The sequence below is a fragment of the Hypanus sabinus genome, chromosome 10 (assembly GCF_030144855.1).
Source record: "Hypanus sabinus isolate sHypSab1 chromosome 10, sHypSab1.hap1, whole genome shotgun sequence".
NCBI classification, from domain to species: domain Eukaryota; kingdom Metazoa; phylum Chordata; class Chondrichthyes; order Myliobatiformes; family Dasyatidae; genus Hypanus; species Hypanus sabinus.
This window is the reverse complement of record NC_082715.1, coordinates 15896572-15917346: the sequence shown is the minus strand read 5'-3', so window position 1 is coordinate 15917346 and position 20775 is coordinate 15896572. Positions and strand designations below refer to the sequence as shown.

Sequence of the window (20775 nt, the reverse complement as noted above, 5' to 3'; positions counted from 1 at the left end):
CAGACTGTACTGTGGCCGGTCAGCACATTTTCCACCACACATCTATAGAAGTGCCATCTCAACATATACATGCTATAAATATATATGTATGGCTCTCAGTACCAGTAACTGTGGTGTTAACTGTTCAGGCTAACAAAATGGCTTCTCTGTAATGTTTAATGCTGTAATGGGTTTCTGTATCTGGAATGTTTAGGTTATAACTGTAGATAAGGGGGGGGGGGGACTGACCAATGGAGAATTGTTATGCTATCTTATATGTGTGAGCTGAGTGGGAGTTTGGGGTCTTTTTCGGGAGGCAAGTGAGGAGGATGGATGTGTGAGGAGCGGACAGCGGTTCAAGGGTGATGTATACTGGACGTCGGCGGTTTGGACGGTGGCTGAAGGCTTGGAAGGTCGTTGTGGATGGAACCGGAAGCTTGAGCTCCAACGTATTAAAGTATTATGTGCACAAACTGAGAAACTTACTGATTGGGTGCATTTAGGTTATCTGTTTCTACTAACCCATCACCAAGAAATAACTAAGAAATAACTATGAAGTTGCAATTATTTACTCACCTTTGGTGTATTTTCGGGTATTTGTGTTGTGAGTGTGTACTGGGGGTTATTACACCATATTTACACCGAAGTATTACACTATTGATGGGTGACGGCGGTTCACCCTAGGCGAATGAGGGTAAATTGGGGGCACGGATGCTACACATACACAGAGTAGAAATGCATCCTACAAATACAAATACAAGTACTTTATTGTCACCAAACAATTGATACTAGAGCGTACAATCATCACAGTGATATTTGTTTCTGCGCTTCGCGCTCCTCAGCATTTACGTGAGATTTGCTCGACTCTGCGCAGAACTGATGCTGTGACTTCATGTCTGTGGACATTCTCCCTTTCATGAACGCTGTTTGCTTGCTTTGATTGTTTGCATGATTGTTTTATTACTCTGTACATTGGGTTTTTGATGGTCTTTTTTTAATGGGTCGTTTGTGTTTCTTTGTTTCGTGGCTGCCTGTGAGGGGACGAATCGCAAGTTTATACAATGTACACATACTTTGATATTAACTGTACTTTGGCATAAAAATGGTTGGGAACCCCTGGTTTAGAGAGATCTGAGAGTCTAGGTACGTCAGGAACTAGCAAGCTGCAGGCATAAATCTGATCCTGGGAAAGAAGATGTAAAGAAGAATCTGGAAGGTGGGAGAGGAACTGGTTGATGATAATGATGATGACCAGAGTACTACACCCCACTTGATATTAAACTTTATCAACTCAGAAACCAGCAGCTTAATGATTGAACAGGTAAGTTTAGAGCCAGGATTCCCAACCTGGGCTCCACCAACCCATCAGTTAATGGTGGGGGTCTATGGCGTAAAAATGGTAGGGAACCCCTGGTTTAGAGCGAGGTGAGATGTCTAGGTACGTCAGGCACGGTATCCCGTATGGATCAGTGCATTCGTACTACACAGAGGACAGTTATGAAGTTCACACGTCAAGTTAGATATGGATGCACTAGGAGAGGGTTTACTAGTTGTCAAGCCAACATGATCAGTTGCTGCTGGTGATAAAGAGCATGGAGGAATCTATTTCTAAGCTCCTGCAGAGAGTTGCGCAGAACCAGGAACCTGTGACCCCCCAGTCTCAATACTATGTGCACTCCTTCACTGGGAGCAGTGACAATCTGTCACACCTACCTACTGCCCGTTACACTGCTGGTGTTTAGGGAAGCAATGGAGGTCCTCCATCTCTGGCAGCGTTTAAGGCTAATCATGTCAATAGCTCGGTATTCACCACTGTCAGTCATGCAAGTCCCAGGTGGAGACCCAGGAATACCATCGCACTCAGATGTAGAAGAATTCTTCAGTGCCATTTCTGTAATGCTTTTGTTTTACCCGTCAGGGATGTTAACTCTGAGCTGAACCCCTGAACTGGTGGACCACTTTTAGACTGACCTTTACCCTTTGACCTGTTTGGCATGAGTGAGCCTACCATGAGCCAAAGCCAAAGCCCTGACTCCAGCTGAGGTAGCTCTGTGGGTCATTGAGGTACGAAGCCTCCAAAGCTTATGATGAGGTTGTTGTCTTCTTGGAGGAAACTGTTATACAGTGCCTCCTGATTCAGCTGATTGGCAACAGAGGCCACACAAAATATTACTACCTCCACTTCATTTTAGGTTTTATAAAACACTGGAGAGGGTTCAAAAATGGTTCCGGGTTTGAAAGGCTTGTCATATGAGAAGCGTTTGATGGCTCTCAGCCTGTGCTCACTGAAATTCAGAAGAATGAAGGGGTATCTCATTGAAACCTATTGAATGTTGAAAGGCCTCAACAGAGTAGAGTTGGAGAGGATGTTTCCTATGGTCAGGGTGACTAAGGCCACACAGCCTCATTCATTTAGAAGATGAGAAGAAATTTCTTCAGCCAGAGTGTGAAATTTGTTGCCACAGGCCACTGTGGAGGCCAAGTCGTTGGGTATATTTAAGACAGAAGTTGATACATTCTTGATTAGCCAGGGCTCGAAGGGATACAGGGAGAATCAGGAGACTGGGGCTGAGAAACCATGATGAAATGCTGGAGCAGAGTCGATGGTCCAAATGGCCTAATTCTTCTCCACTATCTTATAGTCTAATAGTCTTTATCTAATTCAGATCTCCATCTTAAAGTCCAGACTCTGATACATAGAAGCAGTTTGAAGTTCTGAAGAAAAGTAATCCACCAAGTTGAAAGTGGTTCAAGGTACCATTTCTTAGACTGCTGCTGCAAATAAGAAGAGGGTTACAATCCAGCTCACAGTTTTACAGGGGTCCATTTATGAGCATAGCCTAAAGCCATGTCCACGCTACACCAGATAAGTCCATAACTGGACCTTTATCTCTTTGTTTTTACCCTCTGTCCACGGTGAGACGGTGCTTTCGTCCCCCAAAACCAGAGCTTTTCAGAAACGCTTTCCAGGGTGTGTACTTTTGAAAACACCACTTGGGCAGATCAGTGTGGATGGGGTAACCGGAGAAATCTGAAAATGCTGTCAGACGACAGCGCACCGTTTCATTTGTTTCTTGAACGCAACCTAACAATTTCAGAACAGACAGCAACAAAACTGAAGACAGAAGAGTTAGAAATGTACTCACAGAATACTTTGACCCATAACTTACTGAATAAATAAGTATATTCACTTTGCCCTGTTTTCTGTCCTTGCTCGTATGAAGGTGGTTTACCTATTTATGCAAGTACTTCTCTGACAATAGATGTGTAACAGCCTAATGTAACATTGTATTGAAATGCAAGATAACACTGATGCAGACATGTTTTACACATTTAACAAAGTGCTTTATTAATGCCACAGAGTTAGTCAGCTTTTCAATGTTCGTCATCAGCCGAGTCATACTGTCCATGAACTCCCTGTCGGTTGCCTCCATACGCTCCAGTATTTGTTTTCTTGACTTTTAAGTCCTCCTGTGTGAGAGCCAACAGCTGTCCATTGTTTAAGTTTTTCTAGTCTGTAACTGAACAAATGTGCAGCAAGCCTTTCACGGCGAGATTCGACACCAAATATATCACTTGTTTTCGGTAAGTGTGTCCTGCGTATGCGTAGTAGGAGAAGATTCGCCAAAATATCCACTTCGATGTGGACGGAGATATTTTTAAAAACGCATAGTGTGGACACCTATTGTTTTTACGCGAAACCGGCATTTTCAAAATTATCCAGTCTAGTTTGGATGTAGCCTAAATTTCAGAGAACAAAGACCTACTATCTCCTGAATGAGCAGTGAGATTCTGTGTATAAGCAGTCACACACTTCTACAGAATTAGAGATGTTCAGTGTGACCCATTCACCCTTAAGTTACATCCACACTACGCCAGATAAATCCATAACCGAAGCTTTTTCGCTTTTTTTTTACCCTCCATCCACACTAAAACAGCGCTTTTGTCCCCCGAAACTGGAGCTTTTCAGAAATGCTTTCCAGGGTGGATATTTTTGAAAACACTGCTCCAGCAGATCAGTGTGGACGGGGTAACCGGAGACTTTTGAAAACGCTGTCAGACGGCAGCGCGCTATTTCATTGTTTTCTTGAACGTAACCTAACAATTTCAGAACAGACGGCAACGAGACTGAAGCCAGAAGAGTTAGAAATGTACTCACCAAATATAACTTACTGAATAAATAAGTATATTGTACTCACTTTGCTGTTTTCTGTCCTTGCTCGTATGATGGTGGTTTACCTATTTATGCAAGTACTTCTCTGACAATAGATGTGTAACAGCCTAATGTAACATTGTATGGAAATACAAGATAACACTGATGCAGACATGTTTTATACATTTAACAAGGTGCTTTATTAATGCAACAGAGTTAGTTTTTCAATGTTCGTCATCAGCCGGCTCAATCTGTCTGTGAACTCCCTGTCGGTTGCCTCCGTATGCTCCAGTATTTGTTTTTTTTTAAGATTTAAGTTCTCCTGCATGAGAGCCAACAGCTGTCCATCGTTTAAAGTTTTTCTAGTCTGCAACTACACAAATGCGCACTTTTATGGCGAGATTTGACACCAAACATGTTGCTTGTTTTCGGTAGATGTGTCCTGCATATGCCCAGCAGGAGGAGATTCACCAAATTCTCCGTTTCAATGTGGATAGAGATATTTTCAAAAACGCATAGTGTTGGACGCCTAGTGTTTTTATGCGAAACCGATGTTTTCAAAGTTATCTGGTCTAGTGCGGATGTAGCCTTATTGTTGTCAGCAGAGAAGGAGCCTTGTTTACAAAATTAACATCCCTCATTTTGCATTGCTTCAAGCCCTGTCGTGCCTCAGCTAGAAAGATTGCTGATGGAACACCAATATTGCAGTACCCAGGAGCATACTATTAGCTAAATGCAGAAAAAAAAACTCTTCATTGTTAAGCATACTTGAAAGAGTAATAAACACTTTGCAAAGAGTTCAAAAGAAATCTACTGTCAAGAGACTACCCCATTAAACAGATGAAAATCCAATAAACTACCACAAAGAACTAGTTATAGAGTCATAAGCACCAGAGCACAGAAACAGGCCCTTCGGCCCATTTAGTTTATGCCAAACAGCTATTCTGCCTAGTCCATATATCTCATTAGGAGTTTGTGAAGATTTGGCTTGTCACCTAAAACAATCAAAAACTTGAATAGATGTACTGCGGAGAGCACTTTGACAAGCTGCATTACCGTCTGGTATGGGGGGGAGGGGTGGGTGAGGGCTCCTGCACAGGATTGCAAGAAGCTAAATAAAGTTGTAAAATTAGTAAGCTCCATCCTGGGTATGAGCCTCCATATTATCCAACACATTTTCAAGGAGTGACACCTAAGAAAGGCAATGTCCGTTATTAAGGGCCGCATCACCCAGAACATGCCATCTTCTCATTGTTACCATCAGGAAGGAGGTACAGAAGCCTAAACGCACATACTCAGTGATTCAAGAACAGCTTCTTTCCCTCTGCCATCTGATTCCTAAATGGATATTGAACCATGAACATTGACTCACTTATTTTCATATTATTTTGCTTTTTACACTACTTTCAATTTAACTGTTTTATATATATATATATATAGATAGACAGATACACCTACTATAATTGATTTTCTTAATTTTTTTCTATATTATCATATATTGCATTGAACTGTTGCTACTAAGTTAACAAATTTCACGATATATGCCGGTGATATTAAACCTGATTCTGATTCTGCCTATCAACCTGCACCTGGACCACAGCCCACCATTTCTCTCCCTATCCAAACTTCTCATAATTTGTGCAACTGAACTCACATGCACCACGTCCACTGCACATTGTTCCAAAGTGTCATCATTCTCTAAGTGAATAAGTTCCTCCTCTGGTTCACCTTTCACCCTTAATCTCTAGTTCTAGTCTCGATCAACCTCAGTAGAAAAGCCTGCTTGCATTTATTCTAGTTGTACTGTGAGTGTTCATCGAAGGCTATAGGCTTCATTCAGAAGTGTCAGTTAATTTTGGCAAAGGAAACAAGCAGTGTGTAACTTGGGACATCATTAGGTGCGTGAATAATGGTGAGTCAATATGAGCTGTACTGAGGTGAATGACACAGACATACCTAGGTCAGCTTTTCATTCGGTGTGGTTTCATCTAGAAATAATTATCTACAAGAACTATCTCAACTTAAATCAACTCTATGCACAATTATTGCATGAAAATTTGGTAATATGGATGAATTTTGTAGGTCAGGTTCTACCACTATTTTTTTTTTAATCTGGCCATTTGATAATGGGTTTAAATAGAAACATAGAAAATAGGTGCAGGAGTAGGCCATTCAGCCCTTCGAGCCTGCACCGCCATTCAGTATGATCATGGCTGATCATCCAACTCAGAATCCTGTACCTGCTTTCTCTCCATACCCCAATGACTAATGCAATGACTAAGCATCCCAAGAGACACAGAAAGTTGGGGCAGAATTTTTAGGTTTCTTTATTAACATTGACATTGCTTCTTCCACAGCATTTAGTTGGACTGGCTATTCAAAAAAATTAGCTTTGCTGTGCTGTACTAAATATTGGATTTTCTGTAAGATTAATGACCAAAATTGATTCTAATTATTTACCAGCCATGATTAAAATGTGAATAATTGGAAAAACAGAATAGCAATTAGAATATGGACAATCGCTTCAATAATTTAGAGGAGCAAGGATTTTACATGAGTGGCACAGTAGTGTAGTGGTTAGCACAATTGCATTTACAATGCCGATGATCACTGATCAGGGTTCAATTCCCACCCCTGTCTGTATAGAGTTTGCATGTTCTGTCAATGACAATGTGGGTTTACTCCAAATACTACACTTCCTTTCCGTGCTCCAAAAACATGCAGTAAGGGCTAGAAAGTTGAGGGTATGCTATGTTAGTATAACTTGTGGGCTAACCCAGAGAACAATCTTTGGCCAATCTTTAACAAAGGAGGTGTAAGGTGCTCCTGCCCTCCGCTAGCCTGCAGGTCACCCTTGGGCAAGGTGTAGCACCTGCTTAGCCCCCCGGTCAGGGTCACGTGAAGCCATGGGAGCAGGTGGTGGGTGGTCATATGAACAGCTGGCTCATATCACAAGTCCTGGTTATGCGATCACTGACATCAGGCAGACTGTCTCTGAAGAATATTGATAATGGCTGGGGTACCTATCTTGTAAGGACACTGCTCAGAAGGTGGCAATGGCAAATCACCTTTGAAGAATAATTTGCCAAGAACAACCATGGCCATGGACCATTATTACTGATGTCATACGATATAGCACAGAATGATGATAATGATGATGAAGTGCAGAATGGCAGTTTTGTAATGCAGAAGGGAAATTACCAACTTTCTGCTGTTGTGCTTGCCTCAAGATTGATAAGATTTTTGGATTCTAGAAGCATATGATGAAATCAAAAGTTGTCTGATAGACTTTAGCAAGGCCTTTGGCAAGATCTTGCATGGTAGACTAATTAGACCATAAGTGACATAACTAGCAAATTTTCAGGTGACACCAAAATTGGTGGTTTAATGGATAGTCAAAAAGCTTGTTTAAGATTACAACACATCAACTGGGAGAATAGTCAAACGAATGGCAGATGGAATTCAATCGTACAAGTGCAAAATGATGTGTTTTGGGAAGTTAAACCAGGTGTTAGATACTGATGCGTTTGTGATCCAAATGTTCTGCAGAAGTTAGGAACAAAACATAAAACTTATTGCTTATGATCAGAATCATGTTTACTGTCAGTGACACATATCATGGAATGTGTTGTTTTGCATTGGCAGTACATTCCAATACATAATTTTTAAAAAATACTTATTACAAGAAATGTATATATACAAAATTTAATTTAAATAAGTTCTTCCTCTTCAGCTGTCCATCGATTTCGATGTTGACTGTGCTGGGAGTTTAGTCTCTGCAGGCACGTTTATGGGCCACAAGACCAGCATTGGATCGGCATTGTCTCCCACATTGGTTGCATTTGTGATTTGACTGGTCTAGCACCGAATGTCTGCGTTCATGACCTGCTTTATATTTCTTCTGTCTTTTCTCCTCAATAGCTGGGATTGACTTCTTGACAATGTAGCACCAACTTCTCCTGTCCACAGCATCTTTCTCCCAGGTGTTGACATTCATGTCCGTGTTCTTCATATGGCGCTTGAGCACATCTTTGTAGTGCAGCTTCTGACCTCCATGCTTCCTCTTTCCTTCATGTAGCTCGCCATAGAAAACAGCTTTGGGTAAACGATCATCGCTCATTCTTGTGACATGACCAGTCCAACGCAGCTGAGAAGCTGTGATGAGCGCTTCTGTGCTGACTGTCCCAGCACGTTTGAGCACCTCCACATATAGCACCCTCTCTTGCCACTTGATGTGTAATATTTGACGTTAATACCAGAGTTGTGTCTTCGTCAATTTCTTGATGTGCTTCCGATACAATGTCATTGTTCCAATTGAATAAAGCACAGATGGTAAAGCAGGTGTGTTACACACTTTGACCTTGGTTGCCATTTTAATGTCGTGGCGAGACCAAAGTCGCTTCTGCAAAACACCAAAGACTTTTGTAGCTGACTGAATTCTCCTCTCAATTCCCAAATCTGATGAGTTGGTGTTGGTCACAGCGTTTCCTAAGTATGTGGAAGAGTCAGAGCATTTCAGCGCTACCCCAATGACCAATCTGACTGGTGTTTGGGTCTCACTGGGTCTACACAGAGGAGGAGGCTGGTACAGAAGTTTTCGGTTTTGGAGATACTGATTCTTAGGCCAAATAGAGTGGCAGCAAATGAGAAGCGGTCTACAATTTCTTGAATCACATTACCATCAGTAGCACCCAGGGCTGAGTCATCTTCATACAGAAGCTCTCTGACACATATCTCTCTTGATATGGTTGAGGCTTTGAGTCCTGACAGGTTGAACAATTTTCCATCTGAGCGAGTCCTGATATACACACCTTTGTCCAATTTATGGTCCATTATTTCCAAAACTGCAGCAAGAACGCATCCCTCTTTTACCCTGTGGTTGAGAGTGAAGGCTTTGCTAACGTCTCCTCCGACGCATACTTTATCAAACATGTTCTCATGAAAGAACTTGATCATCATAACCAGCCTATCTGGACAGCTGTAAGCTTTGAGCACTTCCCAGAGTGTTCGCTGTCCACCGTATCAAATGCTTGTAAGAAATCAACAAAGACAATGTACAATGGTTGCTGCTGCTCTACCCATCTTCTCCTGGAGTTGCCTCGAAGTAAAAATCACGTCAGTGGTTGCTCTTCCAGTCCTAAAGCCACATTGGCTTTCAGGAAGCACATCTTCTGAGATGATCTTGAGCCAGTCGAGCAGCATCTTCACCATAATCTTGCCAACTATGGACGGACAGAAGGGAGATTCCTCAGTGGTTTCCACAAACACTACGGTCGCCTTTCTTCTTGTAGATGATGACTATCAAAGCATCTTTGAAGTCCTGAGGGAGACATTGATTCTGCCAACAAGCATTATATAGGTTCAACAGTTCAGTCTTCAGAGCAGGACCACCTTGCTTCAGTACATCTGATGGAATGCCGTCTTGCCCGGGTGCTTTACCACTTCTGGTATCTTTTAAAGCCTTACTAAGCTCTGTCATAGTGATGAGTCCACATTGCTCTTCTCTTACCGGTTTAGTTGAGAGCCTTTCACATGCACTGCGGTCAGCCGCATCTTGTTGGTTTAGAAGGTTCCAGATGTGTTCCCTCCATCACTCAGTGATGTCCTTCCTGTCAGTGCCTAGCTTGCTCCCATCTACAGTTTTTACTCAGGCCACTGTATTGCTTCTTGGACCATAGATAGCTTTCATTCCTGAGAAGACCCCATGGTAGTCACTCCTGTCTGACACTACTTGCAGTTCCTCCGCTTTCTTACTCCACCAGTTGTTCTCCATAGCCCTGACCTCCCTTTGGACTTTGGCTTCCAGGACTTTAAATGCTGCTTTGCTTCTTTCAGAGTTCTTTTTCAAGTGACTCATATAAAGCCTTTGTTTCATCTCCAACAGTTTTTCTCTTAGGGTGGCCAAGCACTGCACTTGCAGTTGAATGGATGGTTTTCTTGAGCGGCTTCCAGCATTCTTTCAATATTGGTTGGGTCATTGAGAAGGTCTTTGTCTTCTTGGAGAGATAATGCCAATGCTATGACAAGCCTCCTCTAATGTTCCTCACTGGCCAACTTGTTGACATCCAATATCTTGGCTGCTTCACTGGGTGTTTTTTGCCTTGACAGCAGCAGTTTAAGTCTAATATGTGATTGTACCATGTAATGATCAGATGAGCACTCTGCTCCACGCATTGCTTTTTGTCGATAGAACCTCCAGCATATCTGCTCTGTGAGTCACAGCGTAGTCAAGCATGCTTTGACCTTGGGTGCATCCAGGTGAAGTAGTTCTTCTTGGGTTGACAAAAGAAAGTGTTGGTAACACACAATTCCCTACGAGCGCAAAAGTTTAGCATAAGGTCACCATTGGTGTTCATTTTGCCATTACCAAATTTGCCGATGACATCTTCATAGGTGCTGTGATCCTTGCCTACCCTGGCATTGAAATCTGCAAATAAGACGGTTACTTCAGCCAGTTCCTGATAGAAGGACTCCTTGTCTTCATCAGAATATGCCATGGTTGGTGCATACACATTGATCAAACTGAAGAAAAAATCCTTTCCGATGGGAACACATTGTCGCATGATCCTTTCAGATATCCCTTTCAGAAGTGTTGGCAATTTGCTAGCAATCTTGTTGGAAATAGCAAAGGCCACACCTGCATCTCTCCTTTCGTTGGTTTTCCCAATCCAAAAGAAAGTATGAGTATTTTCTTGGATCTGGCCTTGTCCTTCAACATGCACAACATGCTGGAGATTCTCCAGCGTGTTGTGCATGTTGCTTTGACCCCAGCATCTGCAGTGTATTTTGTGTTGGCCTTGTCCTTCAATCCTTGTCTCTTCGAGCGCAGCAATATCAATGTTGTATCTTGCCAATTCCTTTGCTATCAAAGCAGTTCCCCTTTCCAGTCTTGAGTCGTTATCCAGCATTGTTTGTACATTCAATGTGGCAACAGTCAGTTTCAACTTCTTAAGCTTCTTACCGCAGTGGTGAAGACCTGTTGGCCGTGGTGAGCCAGCCAGGTGAAATCTGAGCAAGCTTTCCTTACCCAACCTTTTCTAGGGGCTTCCCCTTCCAGGGCGGGCAGTGCTATCCTAAAACGGGCTGCCTGGACACTCGCAGAGCTGCCTCAACCCTGTGGTTGCTCAGAAAACTCAACAAGGTAGCGGCCATCTTACGTGAGCCGCCTATGTGCAGAGTTCATGCTAGCAGCTGCCAACTCCTCACGCCTGCTGCTGTCACGTGACCGCTATCGCCACAGGGCTTTCCACACCATCCAGAAACTCTACTCCAACATGTCTTGTACAGTAATAAGGCAGACGGTGTCGTGCCCCCACCATACAGTCTCTATGGGCTTCCAAATCTGAAGCTAAGTGGTACACAGGAGTGTAACAGACTTAGCGGATAAGGAAGCTGCCCCGCAGTGACAACTAACTAGTCTGGTGATGCCATCCGTTGACCAGCACTCTGGTTCATCCACATGCCTCCAAGGTGACTGTGCCATTGACCCTTTTGGATTAATCTGCCACAGACACCATCAGACAACCTGCTGCCAGTGTCCTCGCTGAGTCCAGCCTTTGCCTGAAGAGGCATAACCTACAAAGTAGCAAAGGCATGCTTACCTCCTTGACTCAGCCAGCCACGATCCTACTACTAGATCTAGTCTGATAGTAAACCGATGGAACATCACCTTCACGGCTAGGTTAGACCTGCCAGAGAACGAATCTCCACTGTACTTCGCTGATGTTCGGCCAGTGTCACTCCTACGTTACGGTGAGGTGCCATGGTAGGATTTTGTAGGAGAAGTTAAATAAGTAGAGCAAAAAGAAAGCAAAAATAAAGTAGTGAGGTATTGTATATGCATTCATTGTCCATTCAGATATCTGATGGCAGGGGAGATAAAGCTGTCCCTAAAACTTTGAGTGTGTGTCTTCAGGCTCCAGTTCCTCCTCCTTGATGGTAGAAATGAGAAGAGTGTGTAGTTGATGGGGATCCTAATGATGGATGCTGCCTTCTTGAGGTATCACCTTTTAATGATGTCCTCAATGCTGAGGAGGTTAGTGCCCAGGATGGAACTGGCTGAGTTGCAGGTTCTGCAGCATTTTCCGGTCCTCTGCAGTGCCCCCCTCCTCCATACCAGACAGTGATGCAGCCAGCTAGAATGCTCTCTACTGTACATCTGTAGAAATCTGCGATTGTCTTTGGCAACATACCTAGCATCCTCAATCTCTGAACGAAATGTAGCCACTGTCAAGTCTTCTTTGCAATTGCATCAGTACAGTATGTTGGGTCTAGGATAGACCTTCAGAGATGCTGACACCCAGGAACTGAAAACTGCTCACCCTTTCCATTGCTGATCTCTCAATGATGGCTGGTGTGCGTTCTCTCAGCTTCCACTTCCTAAATTCCACAATCAATTCCTTGAAATTACGGATGTTAAGTGCAAGGTTTTTGTTTCAAAACCACTCAACCAGCTGACCGATCTCGCTCCTGTATGCCTCCTTGTCACCTTCTGAGTTTCTGACAACAATAGTTGCATCATTTGCAATTTTTTAGATGGTGTTTGAATTGTGCCTAGCTACACAGTCACGAGTGTAGTGATGTAGTGAAAGTAGAACAGTGGACTAAGTAGGCATTCTTGAAGTGTACCGATGTTGATTGTCAGTGAGGAGGAGATGCTATTTCCAATCCGCACTAACTGTGATCTCCCGATGAGGAAATCAAAGATCCAGTTGCAGAGGGAGGTACAGAGGCCCTGGTCCTGGAGCATGTTAATTGTATGGAAGTGTCAAATGTAAAGCTGTAATCAATAACCAGGTGATGCAAAACCAAGTGGAGAGCCAGTGAGAGATTGCATCCACTGTAGACCTGTCATAGCAATAGGCAAGCTGCATCAAATTCGGGTCCTTGCTTAGGCCAGAATAGCCAACCTCTCAAAGTACTTTATCACGGTAGATGTGAGTGCAACTGGGCAATAGTTGTCAGGCTGCTCACGCTGGTCTTCTTGGGCACAGGTATGATTATCCATCGTTTGAAGCAGGTGGGAACTTCTGACAGCAGCAGTGAAGATGTCCTTGAACACTCCCACAAGTTGGTTGGCACAGGTTTTCAGTGCCCTACCTGGTGCACCATCAAGGCCTGATGCTTCAAGAGGGTTCGCCCTCTTGAAAGATGTTCTGATGTTAGCCTCCAAGACACAGATCACGGGGTCACCAGATGCTGCATGGCTTCACATAGATATGCTATAATCCTCCATTTCAAAGCATGCATAAAAAGCATTGGCTCATCTGGGTGTGAAACATTACAGCCTTTCATGATGTTAAGCTTTGTCTTGCAGGTAATAATGACTTGCAAACACACCAAAGCCACAATGCATCCAATTTTATCTCTAACTTCAATCGTAATTGCTTTTTCACGTTTAAAATGCCCTTCTGTAGGTTGTACCTGGACTTCTTGTATAGTTCTGGATTGCTGGACTTGAATGCCACAGTTGGAGCCCTCGGCAGAATATGGAGCTCTCGGTTCAAGTACAGATTTTGGTCTGGGTAAGTCAAGTATGTTTTACACTCATTCATACAGGACTTGATGAAGTTGGTGACCATTGTGGCATATTCACTCAGATTTAAGTCCATAAGATATAGGAGCAGAATTAGGCCATTTGGGCCATCGAGTCTGTTCTGCCTTGTCATCAGGGCTGAACAAATTTTCCTCTCAGCCCCAATTTGCTGCGGTCACCCTGTATTGCTTCATAGCCTGACTAATCAAGAATCTATCAAACTCTGCCTTAAATATACTTAAACGCTTGATCTCCACAGCTGCCTGTGATAAAGCATTCCTCAGATTCACCACTATTGTGTTATTTGTATGTACTATGGGGGTTACTAAGAACAAACCAAATTCTGGAAGAATTAAAACTAGAACTTTTATTTACAACAGCAAACAGCAAGCATGTTTTAACACACAAGCTTCTCGATCATTCTGTCAGTTCTGCGCATGCTCACAACTCGGTCTAATCACATTCTGACACGTGACACGTGATATCACCAAATCTTCCTTCCCTTAAAAAGAAAACAATTAACAACATTAATCAAAACAAATACATAATTTAACATAAAAACACAAAAGGGTTTCCTGATGAAGGAAGGGTTTCGGCCCGAAACATCGTCACTACCTCCTCCCATAGATGCTGTCTGGCCTGCTGAGTTCTGCCAGCATTTTGTGTTTTTATTTATTTCCAGCATCTGCAGATTCATTCGTGTTGCCACATAATTTAACATGTCTCTATCAGTCTCTCTGGGAGTTTATGAACACGAGCAGACCTTCTAAGTGGTTCATACAGTTCTTATGTTCTGTTGTTATTTCCATGTTTTGTTTGGTCTGCATCAGTTAACGGAAACTCTGAAGTTGGTTCTTTCTTGAGGTCTTTGCAATTTCTTCTTAAAACCGCTCCTTCTTCTGTTTGGACCACATATGATCTGGGTTGTACTTCTTCAAGTACTGTAGCTCTCTGTGTCCATGTGTTCATTTTGTCTTGTATCCTTACTTCATCTCCTTGGTGCAGTTCAGGTAATGGAGGAGAACATCTGTCAAAGTATGTTTTCTGTTTTGCTTTGTGTTCATCTTTCCATCTTTTCACTTGTTCACCTCACACTGTTGTCAGAGCCTCTCATCTATTGGCAGATTGGATCTCAAAAGGTATCACATCAAGAGCTGAGCAGGTGAAAATCCACATTCAAGTGGAGTACTGCGATGGGCTAACTAAGCTTTATAAAAATCACCTCCACTATCTTTTGCTTTGTGCATAAGCTTCTTGATAATTCCTACCGATTTCTCAACTAATCCATTGGACTGAGGCGAAAGTGGACTAGATGTTGTATGAACAAAGCCCCATTCATGAGCAAACTGTCTCATGCGTTCACCATTGAATTGTGGACCATTGTCTGTGAAAACTTTATCATGTACACCCTGTCTGGAAAAAACTGATTTCATGCCTGTAATTACATTCTCTGCAGTTGTTCTGCTCAGACCACACATTTCAGGATACAATGAGTAGTAATCTGTTACTAATAGATCATCTTTGTTGTCAGTTACAAACAGATCAACGCCTACCATCTGATAAGTTCTCTGAGGACTAGGATGTGGATGCAATGGCTCCTTAGGATTGCTAGGTTGGTAGCTAAAGCATATTTGACAAGAAGACACCAATTCTGCAATTTCTTGATTCATCCTGGGCCAGAACATCACTTCCCGAAGGTGAAGTGCCCTTCTCTTGCACCTTTCAATACCTAGGTGGCCTTCATGAATGTTCCCAAACATTTCTTTTCAGAGACTTTTAAGAATCACAATTCTGCTACCTTTGTACAATATCCCGTCCACAACAGAAAGTTCTGATCTGTGGTTCCAATATTCTTGTACTTCTGAGATACAGTCATGCCTATTATCTGGCCATCCAGCCATCACCACTTGTACTACCTGAGTGAAAGTTTTGTCCTTCTCTGTCTCAAGCCGCAGCAGTTCCAACTTTTTGGGAGCAACAGGTACAGTTTCTATGACCATATCAATAAATACCTGAATATCAATGACGCTGCCGTGACTAGCTTTTGTTGTTGGATCCAGAGCTCTGGAAAGTGCATCAGTTGTGAACTTTCCAGGTGTGTATGACACACTCAACGCATATCTTTGCAATTTGATCATCGTTCGCTGAATTCACAAAGGACAGTCACTTGAAGGTTTGCAAAACAATGCAATCAACTGCTTATGATTGGTTTCAAAATCAATAGATAGTCCTGACACAAAATGATGAAATCTCTCACAAGCAAACAGAATACTGAGCAGTTCTTTTTCAATTTGGGCATACCTTGTTTCTGGATCGGACAATGCACGAGATGCATGTGCCACTGGTAGCCATTCCTGATTGTGTTTTTGGAGCAATACTTTCCCTTTGCCTGCTTGAGATGCATCACATGAGATTTTGATGGGTCTCTCAGCATCATAGAATTTCAACACAGGTTCTTTAGTGAGCACTTTCTTGTGATTTTGCCATGCCTTCTCCTGTTCATGATTCCAGCTCCATTCATTTCTCTTTTCTGTTAGCTGCCTCAATGGAGCAAGGTTTTCCGAAACAATGGGTATGAATTTTCCCATGTGGTTGACCATTCCCATAAACCTTTGAACTTCCTTTTTACATTGCAGTCTTGGAATGTTTTCAATAGCAGAAACCTTCAGTGGATCCGGACACACACCCTCTTTGCTGATGATATCACCCACAAAGGTAAGTTCAGTCACTTCTAGCTGATATTTGTCTTTATTCAACTTCAGGTTTGCCTTGTGTGTTGCCTCAAAGACTTGTCTAAGTTTGGCATGTTTAGATGATCCCCAAACAATAATATCGTCCATGGAAGTATCCATGCCCTCAATGTGCTCATATAGCATGTGAATAGTTTCATGGTACACTTCGGGAGCTGATGCAATAAGAATCTGGCAAAAGGAGTGTTAAAGGTACACAACTTTGAATTCAGTTCATCTAGTTTAGGGTGCCAGAATCCAGAGGATGCATTTAATTTACTAAAGTACTTTGCATTCGCAAACTGTGACTTAATTTCTTCACGAGTCGGCAAGTTGAAATGTTCTCTTTTAATGGCTCGATTTAGGGCTCTTGGATCTAAGCAAATCCGCAGTTTTCCATTTTTCTTATCAACAATAACAAGCAAATTGACCTTTCCATTCTGTCAAGCTCTGTTTTCAGTTGATCAAGTAATGCAAAAGGCACTTTTCTACATGGATGTGCTACGGGTGGCACAGTGTTGTCAATGTTAATTGTGTGCTCTCCTGGAAGACAACCAAGCCCTTTGAACAAGTTGTCATACTCTTCCATCAAGTCACAGTATTCTTACTCTGCGTCACTGTCCAGAACTAAGACTCGTTTCACCAAATTCAGTCTCTCACAGGCAGATAAACCCAATATTGACTTACAATCTTAGGCACGACCACGAATGGAAGCATGTGCAGCTTACTTTTACCACATATGTTCCTTTAACTGGAATGTCTGCACCTGAATACCCAGTTACTTTTACATTTGTCTGATGTAACTTTGGTCTTGGCTGTGATGCATTGAACTCAGATTCTGCAAGAACATTTACTTGTGCTCCAGTATCCAATTTAAACAGAATAACGTTTTGGTTTACTTGCAATGACATAGTCCAGTCATTCTTACTTTGTTTGTTTTCACAAAGCACATCAATACAAAATTTCCTCACATTCATTTTCAAGCACTGCATTTATGTGTTTTGTTTTGTTTCTACTTCTACAAACATTTATACAGCACCGTGAAAAATGTTTGCTCTTACCACACTTGCTGCAGACTTTCCAATATGCTGTACACATTTTAGGTGGGTGCTTCCGCCCACAGTGATCACAAAGATTTTTTCTTTCAGATAATGTCTTGCTCTTTGTCAGCTTTATTGCAACTTTTTTCTAGCATGTTCACGGTTATTCACAATGTGTACATTGCAGTTCTCAATAAAAAGCTCTTTAGTCTGTGACTTTACGGTTCCGAAGTTTTGCAGGGAATCAAAGTTTTTTCCAAATTTACGTCTGGTTCTCTTAAGAGTCTTTCTCTCAGTGCGTTATCCAGAATGCGGCAAACAATTCTGTCTTTAATGAGAGAGTCCGTCAGCTCTGCAAACTCACAAGTTTTACTGTGGTTCCTCAATTCCATAACAAATTGATCAATCATTTGACCTTTTCTGCTTGCACGTAAAGAATTTGTACCGTTCATATGTCACATTGTTCTTCGGTATACAAAATGCTTCAAACTTGTCGATAATCACTTTTAGATTCAAATTATCTCCATCCTCAAAAGTAAAATGGTTATATACCTCAATTGCATCATCCCCAATCATGTGGAGTAGAATTGCAGCTTCCATTTTCTCCATTTTGTTATCTGCTCCAATTGCTGATAAATACATTTCAAAACACTGCTTTAATCTTTTCCAGTTTTCAGCTACATTTCCAGTCAGCTGAAGTGTCGATGGGAGTTGCAAACTTTCCATTCTAAAGTTGTTAGCAAACAACAAAAAAGTTTGAACTCTTTTTTTTCAATTATTTTTGCTTCTCCCATGTTAGCGAAAGGAATTATTCTTCCAGACCAACTTCTGACAACATGTTGTGTTCTTTATACATACCACAGGTTACTAAGAACAAACCACGTTCTGGAAGAATTAAAACTAGAACTTTTATTTACAACAGCAAACATGCACATTTTAACACACAAGCTTCTCGATCATTCTGTCAGTCTGCACATGGTCCAACTTGGTCCAATCACATTCTGACACGTGACACATGATGTCACCACAACCACTCTCTGGCTAAAGAAATTCCTCCTCATCTCCGTTCTGAAAGGACACCGCTCTAATCTGAGACTGTGTCCTCTGGTCATAGGAGGCATCCTCTGGACATCCATTTTATCAAGACCTTTCACCATTCGATAGGTTTCAATGAAGTCACCCCTCATTCTTTCGATTTCTAGTGAATACAGGCACAGAGCCATCAAATGCTCTTCATATGAAGATGAAGATGAATCCCTGAATATTATCCAGCCTACCTACTCAATGGAGACCTGTAAATGCTCCTCCACCTCCCTTGACCATACCTTCTTGGTCCTCACTATTTGTGCTGTGGTCTTTAGTCATTTTCTATCTGTTGGGATGATCAGCCTTACCAAAGTGTGGCCGCAGGATGGCACAGTAAGCATTCTTGATAGTGGTATAACAGCGGACAAGTGTGTTGGCTCCTCTGGTTCCACAGGTGATATGTTGGCAGATGATGTTCAAAGTCTTCTCCTTGCTGGTCTGCTTGAAATCGGCAGCAGTTATAGGGAAGGTGTCAGGATGCACTGGTTTGTGACGGCTGATCATAGTGCTCAACTCTTCCAATGCCTGTCTGATGTTGGCCAGGAATGTACCATGCCACCAGGATGATGGTAGAAAACTGCCTCTACAGATGAACTGGATGACATTTGATTGCTAGGTGTTTCAGGTCAGATGAGCGGGATTGAGACAGAACTGCCATGTCTGTACACTACACTCAGACTCCTCTTAACACCGAAGATGTGATCCTCAGAGGTGAACCACTGTGTAAATCAGCACTCTGCAGGGTCATTATAACATTATGTCGATGGACACGTGCCTGATAAAAAAAAAAAATCAAAGCCCAGGTATACATTACAATATTTTATATATACACAGTAATTTGTGAATGCCTAATGTACAAATAGACCTAATCTGTACATCAGTGGAGCAGTAACACATCACAGCACCAGCGGAGGGAAGCGGGTGGTGGTTAGGTCTCAGAGGAGGGACCAGGCTCTGGGTCCTCCTCTCCCTTTGGCTTCTTCTTCAAGTAAGCATCGAGATTTGACTGCCTTCTCTTAAGTCTCCTCTCATGAAGCATTTCTCAGTCGCAGGAATCAACTGTCTTTGCCTGATTGTTTCACTGTCAGTCAGGGTCATTATTGATGAACTGGTTCGTGATTTGTGTGATCATTGTGATCCCAGTGCTGAAGCATGTTGGCGCGAGGCCAAGTGGTTAAGGTGTTCGTCTAGTGATCTGAAGGTCGCTAGTTCAAGCCTTGGCTGAGGCTGTGTGTGCGTGTCCTTGAGTAAGGCACTTAACCACACATTGCTTAACATACTTAATGACACTGGTGCCAAGCTGTATGGGTTCTAATGCCCTTCCCTTGGAGAGGGCAACTGCCATTAAAAAAAACCCTCCCCAAGCTTGCGCTCTGGAAACATTCCAAGGCGCAAATCGATGGTCTATCGAGACTAGTGCTGAGGAATTTTGTGATGAGGTTTGTTGCTGGTGTTTCCTCTTCTCCATCCATGCCCTCAGATTCTGGATGTGTTGCTTTGCCAATACTCGAAGCTCTTCATTATAAAGGCTCTCGCCATGAGAATGCAGTAACTCTTCAACATCACCATCATTAACATCCTCTAATCTTGCTTCATTGGCAGTTCAATGATATTTTGGATGACTAGTTCTGCCTGAAATCATAGGATGTCATTGCGTGCCTCTGGCCACAACTTCTTCATGCAGTTTGAAGTTACTTCATCCAAAGCTACTCTGATGTTGTCTACAACTTTCATAACATTGTAGTTTTTCCAAAATTGCCTGTTGGATTGTTTGTCTTGACCTTTTGTTTCTGCTACAAGTTGCTTGAATGTGTGATGAAGGCAGTAGGGTTTAAAATGACATATTACTCCTTGATCTGTTGGATGGAGTTGTGTTGGGTGGAAGGTAAAGCACTCCTATAGGAATGCAGGGCCTGAGAATGTCAAACTTCTCAAGATGGCCTGGGGCATTAACAAGCACTAACAATGATTTAGGTTCAAGCCATGTGCCTCACAATACTGCTTCACTGCTGGACAAAAATGTGAAACAAACCAATTTTGGAAAACATCATTCGTCACACAGGCTCCCAAGCTTTCTTTGTTGATTTCCAAGTCACTGATAGACTTGACTTCAAAATGTCTTTCACTACCTGTGGTGTTTCAGAGTGATATGCAATCATAGACTTTGACTTACAGTCATCTTTAGCATTGTCTCCTAGCAAGTGAGTTCACCAGTCCTTAGCAGTCTTGAACCCAAATGCATGTTTCTCTTCT

General features: G+C 42.4%; 1 long non-coding RNA gene across 2 annotated transcripts in view; it reads left to right on the top strand.

The window, feature by feature from the left end:
* LOC132400469 (uncharacterized) overlaps positions 1-20775 on the top strand; it is a 168200-nt gene that overhangs the window by 15162 nt on the left and 132263 nt on the right. For both annotated transcript variants that reach the window (XR_009514261.1, XR_009514260.1), the window contains exon 2: positions 13549-13656. This is a non-coding gene — a long non-coding RNA (uncharacterized LOC132400469). The remainder of the gene's footprint in view (positions 1-13548; positions 13657-20775) is intronic.